Genomic DNA, 20,646 nt, shown 5'->3' with positions numbered 1-20,646 from the left:
GATATATCCTTTCACTTGGGTTAGTACAAATGGTGATACAATGTGTGGTACGATTCTCCCTATCCATGGCGGATTCTTTATCCTGTCGTGGTTGTGTCTATCGGCAAAAGACTTTATTCTATATGCTCTGGATAACATAAGACGACCCTCTTGCATTGTGTTCAGTGAAGTAGCTACCTGCATGGAGAGCCGCCTCAGCATGATAGTGTCTGTTCACAATGTGATAAACTCAGCAAACGGCAGCAAACAAAACCCGTACTTCTTTCTCTTAAAGTACATGCAGCATCAATCTTGGTAGCTTCCATTTATACTTAACTACAGCCAAAACATTGCAAAGGCAACACAAGTAATCACTGGAGTAATTGCTTACTTTCAAAGAAAAACACAAACAAATCCAACGGGAAATGTGTTCCTTTCTCAAACCCGAGAGTAATTATCGTCACACAGTCAAACGGTTGTCGGTCCCGCCATTGATAGCAAAGAATGGAACCTTACCCGGTGACTATCGAAATGTATTTACGGTGACATCACTAACATGATGGAACAACATTTTAATCGGGAAAAATCCTTGAACATCGTGCAGTAACGTATAAAACTGTCGTGGTTATGGTTTCGAAAGCCTTCAATTGCTCTTAAATAATTTCCTGTTATTGAAGAAGAGCTGAATATAATGTAATTTTGCAAAATCACTGAACATTGTTAAAGGAGGTTGTTTTTGTATAGTTGTTTGTTTTTTTATGTTTATAATATATACTTTGTAGAAAACAGATCTATTTGTAAGACCGAACGAACGATTCTGTCTGCGTTATAAGTCATAAATCGCAACATCGGACATAGTTTGCAGGACTTCTTTCGTCTTCTTGCGTTTTTTAATATTTAATTGACGTTTTCATCACTATGATCATAGAAGTATGAAAGTTATGATGTATATATCAGAAATAGAATACATTCATTACAATGATATAACCTAGTCCACTTTTTATAAAAGACACACAAGGTGTCGATATGAGGCCACAAGTGTCTTCCTTCTCCACTGATTGTTGTCTGTGGCAAAGTCTGATTCAAACCTCAGTCATAATGAAATAAAATCTATGAAGCTTACGAAAATTCATCTTGTCAACTGCCAAAACGAATCGTCTTCAATTGTGTCGTCACTTGCTTCACTTCGCATGGCAATTCAGTTACAATATCAGTTAACAAAAACGACTTCATAAAATGTCTCTTATTGACAGGGAACAACATCAACTGTTATTTTTTTTTCATATTTTAATATTGATCTTTAAGTCTCAGTATTCCTTAACAATATGTTTTCTCACGCAAAGGGTCGATGTCCTGAAGACATTCTGCTCGTCGGCGAATACAGAATCACCGAAGCCTGTTTCCAGCTATATCGCCGTCATATGTTTACTTCATTTCCATCTAACAGAAAAACGTTTGAAATTACTTTGAAATCAATCACTTAACTTATAAAAACGAAGAAGTTTATGAGTAAAACAAGTTAAACTGTTCTTCCCAGCATTAACCGGAAGTCATATATAATAGAAACACCACCGACGTTAACATCATTTGATTAAACGTCTAGAACTAGTATAAATAACAAACTAAAACCATTGAGGGTCTCCAACGAGACATGTATCTTTTAATTACTTTATTAATGTTTACGGAAGCTCCTCGTGATCAGTTCTACAGCAGAACTCCTGCTGAAAAGCTAATAACGTATTCAAGGATGGGTTAAACAAGAGCTATCACCTACCTTGACAAAGGAAACATGAGACACAAGGCATACACAAACAACAGCAAATTACTGCATAGTTACAACAGAGACCGGGTTAGACTATGAATTTGTTAAACAAGGCAAAACGAATGCAGCGATATGTTGGTGATTTAATGTTATAAGGTAAATACTTTAACATCAAATTTCATGTAAAATTTCCTGCAGCAGTTAGGCTACGGAAAGGAAGGTGTGGCACAAGGCCAACAAGACATCGCAAGCGATACAAATCCCCTCACGTGTCAACAATAAGTGACGGAAATTCTAAAAAAACAAAACCAAAAAAACGTAACGGATTCCTTGACCTTGATCCTAGAACTTTGAGATATAATCATTCTTTACATGAGGCCGCCAAATTGCTGACAAAGATAAGTGTTACGGTACGTTAACCCCCTCTTACAACGTTCGTCGCGTGGGGATAACAAATCCTACCACACACTGTTGATTTTATGTTAAAGAGAAATATCAGAATTTAAAATTAAACATTTGAAGACAGCTGTACAATGCGCCCTGAAAACAAAAACAAAAAAGATGGCCACTTGTAAAAAATATATAGTGTAACAAGGGAGCACATGTTATGCCATCTATAAATGACGTGTTCACTCACCTCGTATGGTATCATTTCTGTTCTACTCCTCGTGTGGTGACGAAGTATACAGTTTCAGGTGCGTTTTTGGGTTGTTTTCATCAATTTGAACTTACTTTCAGGAACTCATAGGAATAAAAGTCATGACACGTTAGAACTTCAATGAGCATGCAATAATGGATTTCAGAGAAAAAATATATCCTGTCATTAGATGTGTACACATATCATCTAACGAATATTTTTCCTGCAGTCACGTGGTATCTATTTCCAGTAGTCTGGTGGTATCTATTTCTTACAGTCTGGTGTTATCTGTTTCCTACTGTCTGGTGGTATCTGTTTCCTACAGTCTGGTGGTGTCTGTTTCCTACAGTCTGGTGGTGTCTGTTTCCTACAGTCTGGTGGTATCTGTTTCCTACAGTCTGGTGGTATCTGTTTCCTACTGTCTGGTGGTGTCTGTTTCCTACAGTCTGGTGTTATCTGTTTCCTACTGTCTGGTGGTATGTGTTTCCTACAGTCAGGTGGTGTCTGTTTCCTACAGTCTGGTGGTGTCTGTTTCCTACAGTCTGGTGGTGTCTGTTTCCTACAGTCTGGTGGTGTCTGTTTCCTACAGTCTGGTGGTATCTGTTTCCTACAGTCTGGTGGTGTCTGTTTCCTACAGTCAGGTGGTGTCTGTTTCCTACAGTCTGGTGGTATCTGTTTCCTACAGTCTGGTGGTGTCTGTTTCCTACAGTCTGGTGGTATCTGTTTCCTACAGTCTGGTGGTGTCTGTTTCCTACAGTCTGGTGGTGTCTGTTTCCTACAGTCTGGTGGTATCTGTTTCCTACAGTCTGGTGGTATATGTTTCCTACAGTCTGGTGGTATGTTTCCTACAGTCTGGTGGTATCTGTTTCCTACAGTCTGGTGGTATCTGTTTCCTACATCCTACAGTCTGTGTGGTGTCTGTTTCCTACTGTCTGGTGGTATGTGTTTCCTACAGTCAGGTGGTGTCTGTTTCCTACAGTCTGGTGGTGTCTGTTTCCTACTGTCTGGTGGTGTCTGTTTCCTACAGTCTGGTGGTATCTGTTTCCTACTGTCTGGTGGTATGTGTTTCCTACAGTCAGGTGGTGTCTGTTTCCTACAGTCTGGTGGTGTCTGTTTCCTACAGTCTGGTGGTATCTGTTTCCTACAGTCTGGTGGTGTCTGTTTCCTACAGTCTGGTGGTGTCTGTTTCCTACAGTCTGGTGGTGTCTGTTTCCTACAGTCTGGTGGTATCTGTTTCCTACAGTCTGGTGGTATCTGTTTCCTACTGTCTGGTGGTGTCTGTTTCCTACAGTCTGGTGGTGTCTGTTTCCTACTGTCTGGTCGTGTCTGTTTCCTACAGTCTGGTGGTATCTGTTTCCTACAGTCTGGTGGTGATGTGTACAATCTGGTGGTGTCTGTTTCCTACAGTCTGGTGGTATCTGTTTCCTACAGTCTGGTGGTGTCTGTTTCCTACAGTCTGGTGGTATCTGTTTCCTACAGTCTGGTGGTATCTGTTTCCTACAGTCTGGTGGTGTCTGTTTCCTACAGTCTGGTGGTGTCTGTTTCCTACAGTCTGGTGGTATCTGTTTCCTACAGTGTGGTGGTGTCTGTTTCCTACAGTGTGGTGGTGTCTGTTTCCTACAGTCTGGTGGTGTCTGTTTCCTACAGTCTGGTGGTATCTGTTTCCTACTGTCTGGTGGTATCTGTTTCCTACAGTCTGGTGGTGTCTGTTTCCTACAGTCTGGTGGTATCTGTTTCCTACAGTCTGGTGGTGTCTGTTTCCTACAGTCTGGTGGTGTCTGTTTCCTACAGTCTGGTGGTATCTGTTTCCTACAGTCTGGTGGTGTCTGTTTCCTACAGTCTGGTGGTGTCTGTTTCCTACAGTCTGGTGGTGTCTGTTTCCTACAGTCTGGTGGTGTCTGTTTCCTACAGTCTGGTGGTGTCTGTTTCCTACAGTCTGGTGGTATCTGTTTCCTACAGTCTGGTGGTGTCTGTTTCCTACAGTCTGGTGGTATCTGTTTCCTACAGTCTGGTGGTATCTGTTTCCTACAGTCTGGTGGTGTCTGTTTCCTACAGTCTGGTGGTGTCTGTTTCCTACAGTCTGGTGGTGTCTGTTTCCTACTGTCTGGTGGTGTCTGTTTCCTACAGTCTGGTGGTATCTGTTTCCTACAGTCTGGTGGTATCTGTTTCCTACAGTCTGGTGGTATCTGTTTCCTACAGTCTGGTGGTATCTGTTTCCTACAGTCTGGTGGTGTCTGTTTCCTACAGTCTGGTGGTGTCTGTTTCCTACAGTCTGGTGGTATCTGTTTCCTACAGTCAGGTGGTGTCTGTTTCCTACAGTCTGGTGGTGTCTGTTTCCTACTGTCTGGTGGTGTCTGTTTCCTACAGTCTGGTGGTGTCTGTTTCCTACAGTCTGGTGGTATCTGTTTCCTACAGTCTGATGGTGTCTGTTTCCTACAGTCTGGTGGTATCTGTTTCCTACAGTCTGGTGGTGTCTGTTTCCTACAGTCTGGTGGTGTCTGTTTCCTACAGTCTGGTGGTATATGTTTCCTACAGTCTGGTGGTGTCTGTTTCCTACAGTCTGGTGGTGTCTGTTTCCTACAGTCTGGTGGTATATGTTTCCTACAGTCTGGTGGTATATTTCCTACAGTCTGGTGGTATCTGTTTCCTACAGTCTGGTGGTGTCTGTTTCCTACAGTCTGGTGGTGTCTGTTTCCTACAGTCTGGTGGTGTCTGTTTCCTACAGTCTGGTGGTGTCTGTTTCCTACAGTCTGGTGGTGTCTGTTTCCTACAGTGTGGTGGTGTCTGTTTCCTACAGTCTGGTCTGGTGGTCTGTTTCCTACAGTCTGGTGGTGTCTGTTTCCTACAGTCTGGTGGTGTCTGTTTCCTACAGTCTGGTGGTATCTGTTTCCTACAGTCTGGTGGTATCTGTTTCCTACAGTCTGGTGGTGTCTGTTTCCTACAGTCTGGTGGTATCTGTTTCCTACAGTCTGGTGGTATCTGTTTCCTACAGTCTGGTGGTGTCTGTTTCCTACAGTCTGGTGGTATCTGTTTCCTACAGTCTGGTGGTATCTGTTTCCTACTGTCTGGTGGTGTCTGTTTCCTACAGTCTGGTGGTATCTGTTTCCTACAGTCTGGTGGTATCTGTTTCCTACAGTCTGGTGGTGTCTGTTTCCTACAGTCTGGTGGTGTCTGTTTCCTACAGTCTGGTGGTATGTGTTTCCTACAGTCAGGTGGTGTCTGTTTCCTACAGTCTGGTGGTGTCTGTTTCCTACAGTCTGGTGGTGTCTGTTTCCTACAGTCTGGTGGTATCTGTTTCCTACTGTCTGGTGGTATGTGTTTCCTACAGTCAGGTGGTGTCTGTTTCCTACAGTCTGGTGGTGTCTGTTTCCTACTGTCTGGTGGTGTCTGTTTCCTACAGTCTGGTGGTGTCTGTTTCCTACTGTCTGGTGGTGTCTGTTTCCTACTGTCTGGTGGTGTCTGTTTCCTACAGTCTGGTGGTGTCTGTTTCCTACAGTCTGGTGGTGTCTGTTTCCTACTGTCTGGTGGTGTCTGTTTCCTACAGTCTGGTGGTGTCTGTTTCCTACAGTCTGGTGGTGTCTGTTTCCTACAGTCTGGTGGTGTCTGTTTCCTACAGTCTGGTGGTGTCTGTTTCCTACAGTCTGGTGTTATCTGTTTCCTACAGTCTGGTGGTGTCTGTTTCCTACAGTCTGGTGGTGTCTGTTTCCTACAGTCTGGTGGTATCTGTTTCCTACAGTCTGGTGGTATCTGTTTCCTACAGTCTGGTGGTATCTGTTTCCTATTGTTTGGTGGTGTAGTCACAATATCAAATTAATCACATGCCAGAGATTTGATTACAGTATTTTTAGGAAATATTGAACACCACTTACGTATTTACAGCTAATTCCTTCTAGGTAATTATTCCATGGTAAAGTTATATTGTGTCGTCATTATTGAATACATTAATTCTTGTTTCCGAATGATTTTACATTCTTTTTTATAAGATACAGTTTAAATTCTCAATATGATATATATATTATATAATATACCTAAAATCCGATATCAAACAAAACATTTGATTGCGGAACTCGTTTTGTCTTGTATTACAGTTACACTGACAACATTCAGCTTGATGTGGAACCACAAGTTGTGAAGTACAATTAGAGATTGATAACGTTACGACTCGCGGATGTAACGGTGCCATATATAGAACAGGACGAGGAAATATAAACCACGTGATAACAGCTCAATAAATAGGCTCTTATTGTCGTATAACACCGACCATAACGGGCAACAGAAATTTCAGCCTCATGTCCGCCTCGTCAATCTTTGAAACACCTTGGCGATAGATGTCCTTACATTGTAATCCAGTTCCATTTCTTTCCTGCATGGAGCGATAAGAATTCGCCATTAAATCCACCTGGAGTGGACAGTTTTAGAAATTTATGGTATATCATCACTTCCGTTTGTGTCCATTATAACTCTTTAAACAGTGTATTTGATGAGCCAACAAACCAAAACTGGATGGTGTCGCTGTATCATTATCTGATGTGATGTTCGTAACAATCCTTGGTTTGGAAAAGTAAAACAAATATATAAATATCATAAATACGACGTTATGTCCACGAGAATACCGATATGTTGGTGAAATTATCTTCATACTCCAAACAGATGAAACGAGGGGAAAATATAAACAAGAGTTCTTTTGTAAAGTACTTGTGATAAAACAAGTGATTTGAAAGGGTCTTTTGATTTACATCAACAGCGAGCGAGTTATATCATACTCGTTAGTCGGAAGGGAAGCGCCCCATGGGTCTTACTTTGAAAAGACCCGGGAAAACCCATATGGTCGGCCATGTGACCCCATACCTTTTCACGTCCGTTCGGCGAATCGAATCACGGACGTTAGGTGGAAGGCGAATGTGTTGCAATTGCGCCATCCGACCACCCCTCTAACACACGTTAACATATGATTTTTCATGTCATATCACGACATTTTCAAATGAAAACCGGGTTTATAAGGTATCTACAGACATATCAACGAGTATTGAACAAATCTTATATAAAATCATACCCGTAATTAGTTAATATAATGGTTACATGAATTGTGATAGTTTCAATGTATAGTCACAGACATATTTCTAAATAGAACTTTTAAAAACTGGCATCAACAAGAAAACTAAGAAGATGGCGTATCAAGACTTATACACTTACTGAAGATACCTGATACATATGTTTTCTCAAGTCAAGCCATAATACTGAATTGACATGTACTCTTAAGAAAGTACAAACCCGTAAACAATACATCAAAATAAATCAAGCTGGTCCAACAGGTCGCCAGTCTAATAAAAAGCAGTTTAACGAGATTTCACAAGCTGTAAAGTACAAATTAGTAACAAAGGGTGCTGATTACAATATCGATGTAATTCTATCACAAGACGAGAAAGTATAAGACACTTAACACCTCAGTCCTAAAGAGCTTCTTAATATCGTTTAACAGCATTTTTGTCTCGTCAGCACCGGCGTCTGAGCTCCTCGTCAGTCTTAGAAAAAATCACTGGTTTCTTTGGCTACCGTTTCGTTATGAACCAGGCCCACACCGGTAAGGTTCGCGTTAATATCAGTTATATTCATTTCAACAAAATTTATTGACAAATAGGGTGAGACAAAAGATGCATGTAACAGACACCAATTCCTGGGTTGCTAGATTAGTATATGGAGATTTAAAATGTAAACAATGAAACATTTCAAGGGAGGGAATTCACAATTGATTACTTAACTTATCACAACTATGTATATTATCTGTGTGTGTTAACTATGTATGAAATGTTATCTCATTGGACATAAGTAGACTGTTCGAAAAATCTCACTCAAACAGAAATATCAGGAAGACAGAAAGTTAAAAAAAGAAGAATTAAAAAAACAAGAATAAAAATCGCAAACATGTCCAATAGGATTTATATAAAATCTGTAAATTGATATCAGATTTCATCAATGGAAATATAATATAATATAATATAATATAATATAATATAATATAATATAATATAATATAATATATAATGTAATATAATATAATATAATGTGATATAATATAATATAATATAATATAATATAATGTAATGTAATATAATATAATGTATATAATGTAATATAATATAATATAATATAATATAATATAATATAATATAATATAATGTAATATAATATAATGTAATATAATATAATATAATATAATATAATATAATATATATATAATATAATATAATTATGGATTCCTCCTGGATTATGTAAAAACTAAAATGTGAGGATTTTCCAATAAACCAATGTATACATGACTTTATGTCTGACTATTTCTGTCACAGGTAGGCTCGCCTAGTACAAAAGTGTCTATATTGATCGTTATAGCTTTGGCATAATCACTAAGAGAAGTAAACAGATTAATCCTTATAACGGGAACGCTCCAGGAAATTAGTACATATGATCAAAAGAACAAATATAGGGTGGACTGTCAGTTAAGTGGTCAAAATGTTAATTAAGTAGTTAAAGGGTGACATAAGCACGAAGAGTCATGTAAATCCTGTTGTCACTTTCAGTAGCAGATTCTCTATCAATAATTCCTTGTTTCGTTACCTGAACTTTTACGGCACCTAATGTTTTTATATAGCTCAATGTCATCTATTGTTTCTATATAGCCCAATGTCATCTATTGTGTCTTTATAGCCCAATGTCATCTATTGTGTATATATAGCCCAATGTCATCTATTGTGTCTTTATAGCCCAATGTCATCTATTGTTTCTATATATAGTCCAATGTCATCTATTGTTTCTATATATAGTCCAATGTCATCTATTGTGTCTATATATAGCTCAATGTCATCTATTGTGTCTATATATAGCTCAATGTCATCTATTGTGTCTATATATAGCTCAATGTCATCTATTGTGTCTATATATAGCTCAATGTCATCTAGTGATTCTTCTGATTAATTAAACGTAGATATAATATTTACAACATAACTATTTCGCTGGTTGCAGGTTGACGAGATTTTTTTCTGTGCTGCATGCTTCCAACACGTAATGTTTCTTTAATTTTACGATTGCGAAACATTTATCAGATTTTAAGTCTGTACGGGTTTCTTCCATTAATGCAGGTTGTTATCTGCTGCTACCAATCCCTTGGGCGTATTATTGACATCCCGGGAAATGAGGTAGTCACACCAATTTAAGTCATGTCTTGGAGAAAAAATATCATTCCTTGCTAATCAATAAACATTAAATGTAACAACAAAATCGATATAACCAGCCAACGGAATAGCTGTGCCAACCTGCCATCCAGTAAATTGGCGTTTTCTGCTGTCAAGAAAAAATGTGCATTTATCAATTGGGTATTGATTTCTAATAATCATTACCGCGTGCAGCAGTATAGTCTTAGTCTGCAACAGGACGTGCACTTTACATATCTTCTCAGAATGGCCGGCTACCGACAAGTGGTTTACGGTTGCGTCAGTGTTGCACAGCAGTAGAATTGTCCAATGTTTAACTGATGTACGATACGAGCATGAGAGGTATACTTATATTAGCGACAAACAATAACAAACCTAAGCAACTGATGTAGTATTAATATAATACAAATATTTCAATTTTATGTTTGATAAGATAAAATTATGTAACATACAACGTCTGTAGAAACATATGTCATCTACAAAAGACGTCCCCAATAATCTGTATAATATGTAGTCCATTTCTAAAGATGAGATCTCTTGTCTATCGGCAAAGATATTAATTAGTACCTACACCAATCCTTTATATATGTTACCTATACACTTAACGATCCTACACCGATCCTTTATATATGTTACCTATACACTTAACGATCCTACACCGATCCTTTATATATGTTACCTATACACTTAACGATCCTACACCGATCCTTTATATGTGTTACCTATACACTTAACGATCCTACACCGATCCTTTATATATGTTACCTATACACTTAACGATCCTACACCGATCCTTTATATATGTTACCTATACACTTAACGATCCTACACCGATCCTTTATATATGTTACCTATACACTTAACGATCCTACACCGATCCTTTATATATGTTACCTATACACTTAACGATCCTACACCGATCCTTTATATATGTTACCTATACACTTCTCGATCCGTTAATGATTCTCTCTATATGTGAAACACACACCCTAAATCTGATACCAATCCTCTCTTTATGTTGCCTGTACAAGGCAAGAATTCTTTAAATAGCTCATAAATTTGTTTGTACATCTAAGAATTATCCAGCCACTATGGTGGTCTGACGGTCCAATATACTTTTTTAACGTGACATCACTCCCGAAATAATCACTCTCTAAGATTTCGCTGGAAATGACACATCACTTAATAGGACATCAGTATATTGATTTTTGGATTTTGCATTCCTACACAAGACATTCACTCCATGAAATCCGGACTGTAACCGAATTTCCTTGGTAATACCAACGTGATTCACTCTGATACGTTTCACGACATTTCTGTTTAAACACCGGAAATTGAACATGGATATACTTTTAAATGTGTCCAAAAGAGGCCATGTTAGACTTTTAAGTGAAGAGAAAACCAAAAGTATTACGTTTTTATGGTTTTACTTTTCTAAGGTATCCTTTGAAACTGGTACCATGTTATGTTTATAGCAATTTATAAAACGGAGATGGAATTTGTTTATTACATCCAGCTAATGGAAAGTTTGGACATGTATATGTGTATGCGTCAGGTAACCTAGCCATCAGTGAAATAATTGTATGTATTTGTGTCAATGCACTCTGACACGACCGTCACTGTGTCTGACACGACCGTCACAGTGATGAAGTGTCACTGTGTCTGACACTACCGTCACTGTGTCTGACACGACCGTCACAGTGATGAAGTGTCACTGTGTCCGACACAACCATTACAGTGATAAAGTGTCGCTGTGTCTGACACGACCGTCACTGTGTCTGACACAACCGTTTCAGGGATGAAGTGTCACTGTGTCTGACACGACCGTCACTGTGTCTGACACGACCGTCACAGTGATGAAGTGTCACTGTGTCTGACACAACCGTCACTGTGATGAAGTGCCACTGTCTGACACGACCATCACAGTTGTGTATTCAATTTTCATATTCCGTATCGAATCTACAACAATATATATATATATATATATATATATATATATATATAATTGTATATAGGCGTATCGAATCAAAATAACACATGAAGTGTATGTATGGTTAATCCACACCAAATACTCGACCATAATAAATATTGGTACAAACCGAAAAGTAAACACTTCATCACATAATAACGAAAAACATTTATAGTTACAAATAATATAGGCTGGGTATTTTTGGAGTGATCTTAATGAAACTGTGTGCGACGTATGATCAGAACAGCTGAGTTTCGTCTATAATCTATCAGGTGTTATTCTTAATTAAATTCCGTCGAATTGGAGTTGAGATCTTAGTCAGCGACATATGGACTGAAAATTAGGTAAGGTACATTGAGATAGACAAATCTCGAGTGACACAACAGATCTGTTTATACTTAATTAAGCTTGATGATGTTTTTCTGGATCATATTTTAATTGGCCTCTATCCCACACTCCTTGATTTTTCCTCTGCACTTGTTATCTAGCTCTGTATCTGTGTAGTAGTGTGGTTGCTAATAGTATCTTTTTGCCTTAGGTTTAACTCAGAGCTCCTTGCCTTATTTTTAAAAAAGTGAATGAATGTACCATCTTTTCAGACCGATGACAAAATCCTTCTCTCCCACCGTCACATGGACATCATGTTGGGTTTTTTTTTTCAATCGAGAAGATTAATAAGTCGGGTAACAATAAACAGCGTTATATTTTAAACTACATTCACCTTTCGATGAAATACCCTCTCGGTGAAATTCTATTGAGGATGAACGTGAGCAGCCGATATATGTAGGTTTGGTTGTACCTGACAGATATACAGTAAAACTGCATGTAAAATCACAGGTCTCTGTCACTGTACACAGATATTAAATGACTGGTAATGACCGTTGACATTTGAAAAGTATTGCCTGAATGTAGACAACATCTCCTTGGGGGTAATTTTGTCGTTCAGAATCTTTGATTATGTAAAGGATATGGATTAGTTAGCAGACCACATAGACACATCGAAGGTTCTCACATTTGATAATTAGACTCAGAGAGAGTGAAGGTAGGGGTTAAAGGGTCAAAATAGAGAGGGTGTCGCATTTATCGCTATTAGAAATAAACCATGTCAGTTTTTGTGACAATAAGTGACAAATAAGGACACTTTTTGGCTGCTCATGACAGAAATGTGTTTAAAGAATCGGTCAGAGTCGACCTTGAATAGGTTTGTGTGTCACGACCAGACACAACTGTGATCAGTTCATTGTGACTGCATGTGACACAAAAAGGCAGGAGACACATGTGAAACAAGCCTCCTCAGTTCGCATTGTCTCCTTTCCCTTTTTCGTGTCTCCGAAGTTCTTGTTGCAGTCTTTGCTTTCTCAAGAAACATCGATATCTGTCGTCTGTCCTTTTTCCTTGTCTCCCGAGTCCTTATTGCAGGCTTTCTCAAGACACATCAATATCTGTCGTCTGTCCCATTTCCGTGTCTCCCTAATCCCTATTGCTGACTTCTCAAGACACATCAATATCGTTCGTCTGTCCCTTTTCCTTGTCTCCCGAGTCCCTATTGTAGTCTTTCTCAAGACTCATAATTCCTGTCGTCTGTCCCTTTTACTTGTCTCCCGAGTCCCTATTGCGTTCTTTCTCAAGATACATCAATACCTGTCGTCTGTCCCTTTCCCGTGTTTCCCCAGACCCTATTGCGTTCTTTCTCAAGATACATCAATACCTGTCGTCTGTCCCTTTTTCGTGTCTCCACAGTCCCTATTGAAATCTTTCTCAAGATACATCAATACCTGTCGTCTGTCCCTTTCCGTGACTCCCTATTGTAGACTTTCTATGTGTCCCCTAGTATCAACGATTACGTCAAGACATGCTCACATACCCGGCATCAACGTTCATGTTTTGTGATCAGTCGATCCTATATTGTGATCAAAATGTTTTACGAGACAGTTCCTCCCAAGAAATTAGGTGTAATTTAAGCATGTCCGTGATTAGATGAAATATCTTGCGATCATTAAGAAGTCCATCAAACCATATTACTGAAGCGCATGTCAGGACCTCATCAAGTTGATATCCGGTTCCGACGATTCTGTCATTGTTCGGAAACCAATGCAACACACAGATGGGCTATCAGAATAAACGACAATTTGTCGAAGGAAAACAGTCTCATTCAAACTCTAGTCGATGACTTGATAGTGATAATTTTTATAGTTACTGATTAAAAAATTACCTCTTTTTACAATGCTTGAAAACCACTGTACGGGCTCGAAACACAAGCAAAATGGTTGAAGGTACTGAGACAGAGTTGAAGAGGTTGTACCAGATAAAGAACGGAAAAGTTGGAAGAAGAATGAACAACGAAACGTTTGAAGAGTCGGACAAAGAGAAAATATCGGGGTAAATATACACGAGTTAAAGAGGGGAAGTGGGTCAAAGAGGAGGAAGACCGGTGTGAACGAGTCGTTGGTCGGAGGGGGAGGGGGGCACCTGTTAAGATAGAGTAACTATTGGGATACCAAACAAAGCTAGTTAATAAAACATGGTGTTTTGAAAGGCTTGGTTTGCAGTCAAGCAAAGTGTTTTAAAATAGGTTAAAGATGCAATCTTCCCTAGACGGGGAAAGACGTGACGATCTCGCGCACATGTGTAACACTTCGTTTCGGTGACATTTGGGACGAAGACTCTCGTACGACAAAAAACAAAAAAACTCTACACCAACACGACAAGTCTCGTTTGTTTTCCTGTCAATTATTCTAGAGATCAAAAACCTTGTAACACACAACTACTTTGTTTACTTGTCAAGAAAGGATCGTTGATCTATGGAACCGTCTTAACGGAATGGCCCCGAAGAGGGAAAGTTACGATAGTACGGTCATGTTGGGCGACCAATGTTAATACCCTTAAGAGTATGATTTTCGTGGGTTTTTGTTTTTGTTTTTGTATTTTTTTTCCCGTTATTCACTCCACATTTGGCCAGTATAACGTTTAACTTGTAACTTAGCTATGCTATCATGTCCATGTTGTGTTTCTATGGTGTCAACGAATCGTATAAGACACTAGTGTTTTAACATTCCATTCCTGTGGACGGGTAGGATCCCAGTACTGAAGACGGGTAGGATTCCAGTACTGTGGACGGGTAGGATTCCAGTACTGTGGACGGGTAGGATCCCAGTACTGTAGACGGGTAGGATTCCAGTACTGTGGGCGGGTAGGATTCCAGTACTGTAGACGGGTAGGATTCCAGTACTGTGGACGGGTAGGATTCCAGTTCTGTGGACGGGTAGGATTCCAGTACTGTAGGCGGGTAGGATTCCAGTACTTTGGACGGGTAGGATTCCAGTACTGTAGACGGGTAGGATTCCAGTACTGTGGACGGGTAGGATTCCAGTACTGTGGACGGGTAGGATTCCAGTACTGTAGACGGGTAGGATTCCGATACTGTGGACGGGTAGGATTCCAGTACAGTAGGCGGGTAGGATTCCAGTACTGTGGACGGGTAGGATTCCAGGTAGGATTCCAGTACTGTGGACGGGTAGGATTCCAGTACTGTAGACGGGTAGGATTCCAGTACCGTGGACGGGTAGGATTCCAGTACTCTGGACGGGTAGGATTCCAGTACTGCAAACGGGTAGGATTCCAGTACTGTAGACGGGTAGGATTCCAGTACTGTAGACGGGTAGGATTCCAGTACTGTGGACGAGTAGGATTCCAGTACTGTGGACGGGTAGGATTCCAGTACTGTAGACGGGTAGGATTCCAGTACTGTGGACGAGTAGGATTCCAGTACTGTAGACGGGTAGGATTCCGATATATTTTGATTTGAGTAGTTTGTGAAATTCGCAGTAATTTTTATTTTGTCGCTTTTCACTTTTTGGGTGTTGGATCTATAATGATTAAGTTTCCAAACTGACATAGAATTAATCTTCTGATATCTAATTGAAAATCGGTGATTCATGTTTATTGTGGAATTAAATCAACTGGAGACAATGAAGTAAGGTCTCTTATAGCAGCCATTACTGTCAGCTCCAACAGATTTGGTAGTGTCTTAAGTTTTAGCGAGTGTAGAAGCGACAAACATGGCCAGCAATTCGTACAATATACATTTATTTATACTGAAATATTCTTTTTTATATCAATATGTTTCAAAGTCGTCAATTTCTGTCTAAATTTTGTTAACCTTATTTTAGTTTCGATCACCAATCTTGGTTAGATGGCATTCATGCAAGCTTATAGCAAAGGCTGTTGGGAGATTTTCGGTAAATAAATGGCGGAAGTTTGTACCAGATCTACATGAATGAAATCTCGATTATTTCTCTCTTTTTATTTTAATCTTAATTAACACTACACTGTAGATTTTTGGATTAGTCATTAGTTAACTCTAACAATAATTCATTAGTCTATTTAGAAACGCCTCGTGCCTTTTACATATATAATATTACATGTTATGTTTTTTAAGTTGGTTTTGCGCTGATAAATAACGCAGAAAAGATTTTCTTTTGAAGAATATTGGTGATATGTCGTGGAGTGGGACGATGTGTGAGTGAAAAATATGAAAGTTTTCGCATCATTAGATGAAATAAAACTGTCATTCATCGAGATACAAGGAATATGATATTTATTACATTTTTTCTCAAACTTGAGTGATTACATTGATAATTTTAAAACAAAATAGACTACGAAAACACAATTAGATTCCAGAAGTAATCAAATTAATTAATAATAAAATATTTTTAATTCAATTTTGAAGGATGATATTTCATAAATGCTACCAGTTATCGTTTTTACGGATACCGCAATGCACCATGGGAAAAATTGATATTTTGTGATATAATTGGGGGGAAAAAACTGCCGGCTTCTTCCTCGGGATGTAAAGTTTTTGGCAAGGTGCTGTTCAGGTGCGTTGGTCTCTCTCGCTTCTGTAACTATATCATTACGTAGATGTCATTTGGTTCATCACACATAGAAATCAATGAATGTTTAAAATCAATAATATACTAAATCCGGTTTTCCAGACTGAAATCTAATTTATTTGGCTGTTATCGTACCGTTACGCAATGGAAATGGATAAGGCCAACTTACAATCCTCTCATGAACCAGTAGACGCTTATACTGAAACATTCATGTCTGTGTGGTCATGTAATTGGATTTAAACTCAAAATGACGAATAGTGTTGTTTTGAATTCGCACGTTCCTGTGCGCTGTGATGTAGTTTGCTTCAAATATGTTTATGATAGAGAAAGTATTCCCGAACAAGAAGCTTGCCGTTGTTAAGGAGGGATTGTCATTGACAATGAAAAGTACACTATTTACAGCAGTCAACAAGAGACAGGTGATCTAGAAACATACGTAACGATCACTATTTTCGACTGGCCGTACGATTTCCCCTTGAGATAAGGTCTATGAAAGTGCAACTACAACAACACAATACCAAGGATCATGGGAAGACATGTTTGTACTACTGAAGTATTGACTTAACTAAATTTACACGTTGATACATCGACCGAGTTCCACGAACATACTCCTGATGTGCTTTTACACTGCCGGAATAAGCCATACAAGTGCCATAATTAGCGTCTGCGGTGTGTGTATTTAATTGATTGTGTAGAAGACATGGAATGTTATACATTCCCTCAGCATCCCCTACCACAATCCAAATGCACATCAGCACAATCACACTCCCAATGTACTAGGAAGTTACCAGCACGCGACAGCAGTGTTCTACAACACTGGTACAGTTTACCCCGACATCGCAGCCTACACGTCAAGGAGTGTCGTTCTATACTATACATAGAAGCCTACAGAATGATTAGCTCCATCTTGTCCCCATATATACACACCAATGCATTGTGTGTTGTTAATTAGCTCGACATTATTTGAAAATTATAGCCCCGGTAAATTTCTTTTATCTGCAAATAATCACTCTCTCTTCCAAAGACAAACATGTAAAAGGAACAATGACGGCATGAAAGAGTGCAATGTAAACTGTATGATGTTGTAGATCTCCCTGTCCATGTTACCTTCCACTACTATTACTGTCAAACATAGCCCTTTGAGAAGACGAGTGATGCAGACCAGAAACGACAAAGGTTTTCCTGTAATTCAAATTTAGTTTTTATTTTTATATGTAGGACTGACTAGGCTGATGAGATGATCGCTTTCTGACACGGTAACCATATAAAGAAATACGACTAAAAGCACGTGAGCTATCCTTGATTAGAATAAACCTTCTTAGTCTGATATAAACTTGTGAAATACGGGGAAATAAAAATTTAGATAAATGACCTGGTACTAGTAACTAAGATTTCCTATTCAAAATGATTGGTATTTTCGACTATTACAACACGTCCACAGAATCCTCATTCAAATTCATACTTGATAAAAATAGGGCAAACTACGAATGAAAGAAAGATTTACAGTAGGCCCCTGAAAAAGCACGAAGAGAAAAATATCAGGTGTTCAGGAAAGGTAAGCGTCTTTTGCTTGATCCGGCATAAATTATTAGTTGATGTCATATTTACATAAACAATGTAGATATTTTCGATAATCTTGTCAACCTGCATCCTCGATACTCCAGGGATTAATGTCTCTTTCGCTCTCTGCATCCCTGGGACATGTTATGGCAGAATCAAAGGTTCCATGTGTTACATTTTCTGGATGAGACGAGAAGACTAGCTTGAGCCTTTGATGCGCATAAAACGAATCTCGAGGTCGCATAACGGTATGTAGAGCTGACTTTGAAGTTGGGCGTCACTCTTTTTAAATCCTGAATCCCACTCTAGACAATCCAGTCACTTCGCTTGTGCCTCCATGTTTGCCATGAAACATTCCAGGGGTGCAGAGATCGAAAGTGATCGTAAACCCTGGACTATCGAGGATCGTTCCAGGGGTGCAGAGATCGAAAGTGATCGTAAACCCTGGACTATCGAGGATGGTTCCAGGGGTACAGAGATCGAAAGTGATCGTAAACCCTGGACTATCGAGGATTGTTCCAGGGGTGCAGAGATCGAAAGTGATCGTAAACCCTGGACTATCGATGATGGTTCCAGGGGTACAGAGATCGAAAGTGATCGTAAACCCTGGACTATCGAGGATGGTTCCAGGGGTACAGAGATCGAAAGTGATCGTAAACCCTGGACTATCGAGGATTGTTCCAGGGGTGCAGAGATCGAAAGTGATCATAAACCCTGGACTATCGAGGATGGTTCCGGAGGTACAGAGATCGAAAGTGAACGTAAACCCTTTATTATCGAGGATGATTTACCTCTCGAATCCCTGCTTGTGAGCGTATCTGCGTGTGTTCTCAGGTAGGTATAAAGTATCTCGGACAGATATGCGAAACGTGATATATAAAACTGCTGTGCTGGGAAGAATCTTGAACAAACATTTATGATAAGCCACGTATCAAATGCTACTCCTATTATGTTATTGATATTATTGAAATCGACATGTAAAGTGTATGTATTACCAAAATGACCCTGAAAATTGTTTAAGCAGGAGAATGAAGATAAAATAATAGTTCAAACTCAAAAGTGATACAATGAGAGTAAGTTTTAAAGTACAAGAAGAAATAGACCAGATGTTCCGGAAGACTTTACCCGATATGTGTAAGAGAATTTTTCTGGTCTGAAATGAAAACTATTTGTTGCATGACTACCCGTAACTGTTAGTATTTATCAATGAAAACATTCTGCGCGCAAACCTTTGAATACCGAATCAGCTCTAATGTGAAACTAGTAAGAAATGGAAAATAAACTATATGATTTTTTAAATAAATGCTCAATGGAATGTGGAGTGGCCCAGCCAGTTGCCTTGTGCGTAAAGACCACTTCTGGGGGTATATGAACCCGTCACACACTGTGTACACTGATCTGGTACAAACTTTGATCTGATCTGACCCTATCGGTCTTGCCGCTACTATTCACATTGTCTGATTAGTGTGGTCGTCGTTATCGGACTTTTGTATGTTAACAATTTCTTTCCCAGTATTTCGAATGTGATATGTGCTTCATTAGGCCGTTGAGTGTTATAGAAAGGAGTTTCAGTTCTCGAGAAGAGTCTGAGAAGTTAAAAGCAACATAAATTGAAATAAAAGAACTGTTAAACTCTTGAAAACGATTGTTTGTCATTCACTTCGATGTATTTTGTTTGCCTGTTTACAGCATGCCCGTGTGCTGGATGTAACAGACAGCAAGCTGTTAGGGTGGGGTTCGGAATTTTCTCTGTGAAGTAGTTGTTGAGGTAGGGTCGGTGGACTCTCAGCATTTTCTTCCTGTGGTACCTGTTGGGGCTGTTCTTCCGTATTTTTTTTAGGAGCTTTCGGGTTTTATTCTCAGCAGTTTTTTTGTGTAAGTACCTGTCGGGGATTTTCTTCAGCATTATCTTTGTGTATGTAAATGTCGGGAGATTTTCCTCCGCATTATCTTTGTGTATGTAAATGTCGGGAGATTTTTCCTCAGTATTGTCTTGGTGTATGTAGATGTACCTATCTGAATGGTAATCTCTTACATAGAATAAGTATCTTTGTGTGTGAAGACGTCGGGGTTTTCCCTAGAATTTCCTGTCATATTGCAGTTTATTCCCCCCTTTAATGCATTTCTATTCATTATAAACGTTTCTGACACCTAAGCTCTTGTGACTCTCAAGTGTTGTTTATCTATGTACGTGACACAGTTTGTATATCACGAGGATATTGTAGTATTACAATCTCCAACACTGGCTTTGATGGAGCACTCTCGACACGTATTGTCTTTTGTTGAGGTCGACATTTTTCAGACGATCCGATTAGTCCTATACCTCTATATTGGTCTTTCCGAACATCTCTGTGTTGACGAGAAACTAATTTAAGTCAAAAGGACGTACACATGATTCTGTACGTTCATGGCATATCATCCTCACTAATGGATATGTTCCACGTGCATTATATATGTATCTATTGTTTGTTGTAAGTAAAATACGTTGAAGTCGAGACTTTATGTATAGGGCGATTTCATGTTTCTGAATTCTAACAGCTCCAAAAATCGATAGTCTTTATTTCATAAATCACGGACTTAAATATAGATGGACCTATATATAAGACATATAGATAATAGATATGAATACGTTACTATAGAGA

This window comes from Ylistrum balloti, unplaced genomic scaffold, assembly GCF_031769215.1.
Source record: "Ylistrum balloti isolate Yb309-2 unplaced genomic scaffold, AGI_CSIRO_Ybal_v1 Utg369640, whole genome shotgun sequence".
Classification (NCBI taxonomy): domain Eukaryota; kingdom Metazoa; phylum Mollusca; class Bivalvia; order Pectinida; family Pectinidae; genus Ylistrum; species Ylistrum balloti.
Note: the sequence above shows the minus strand (reverse complement) of the source record.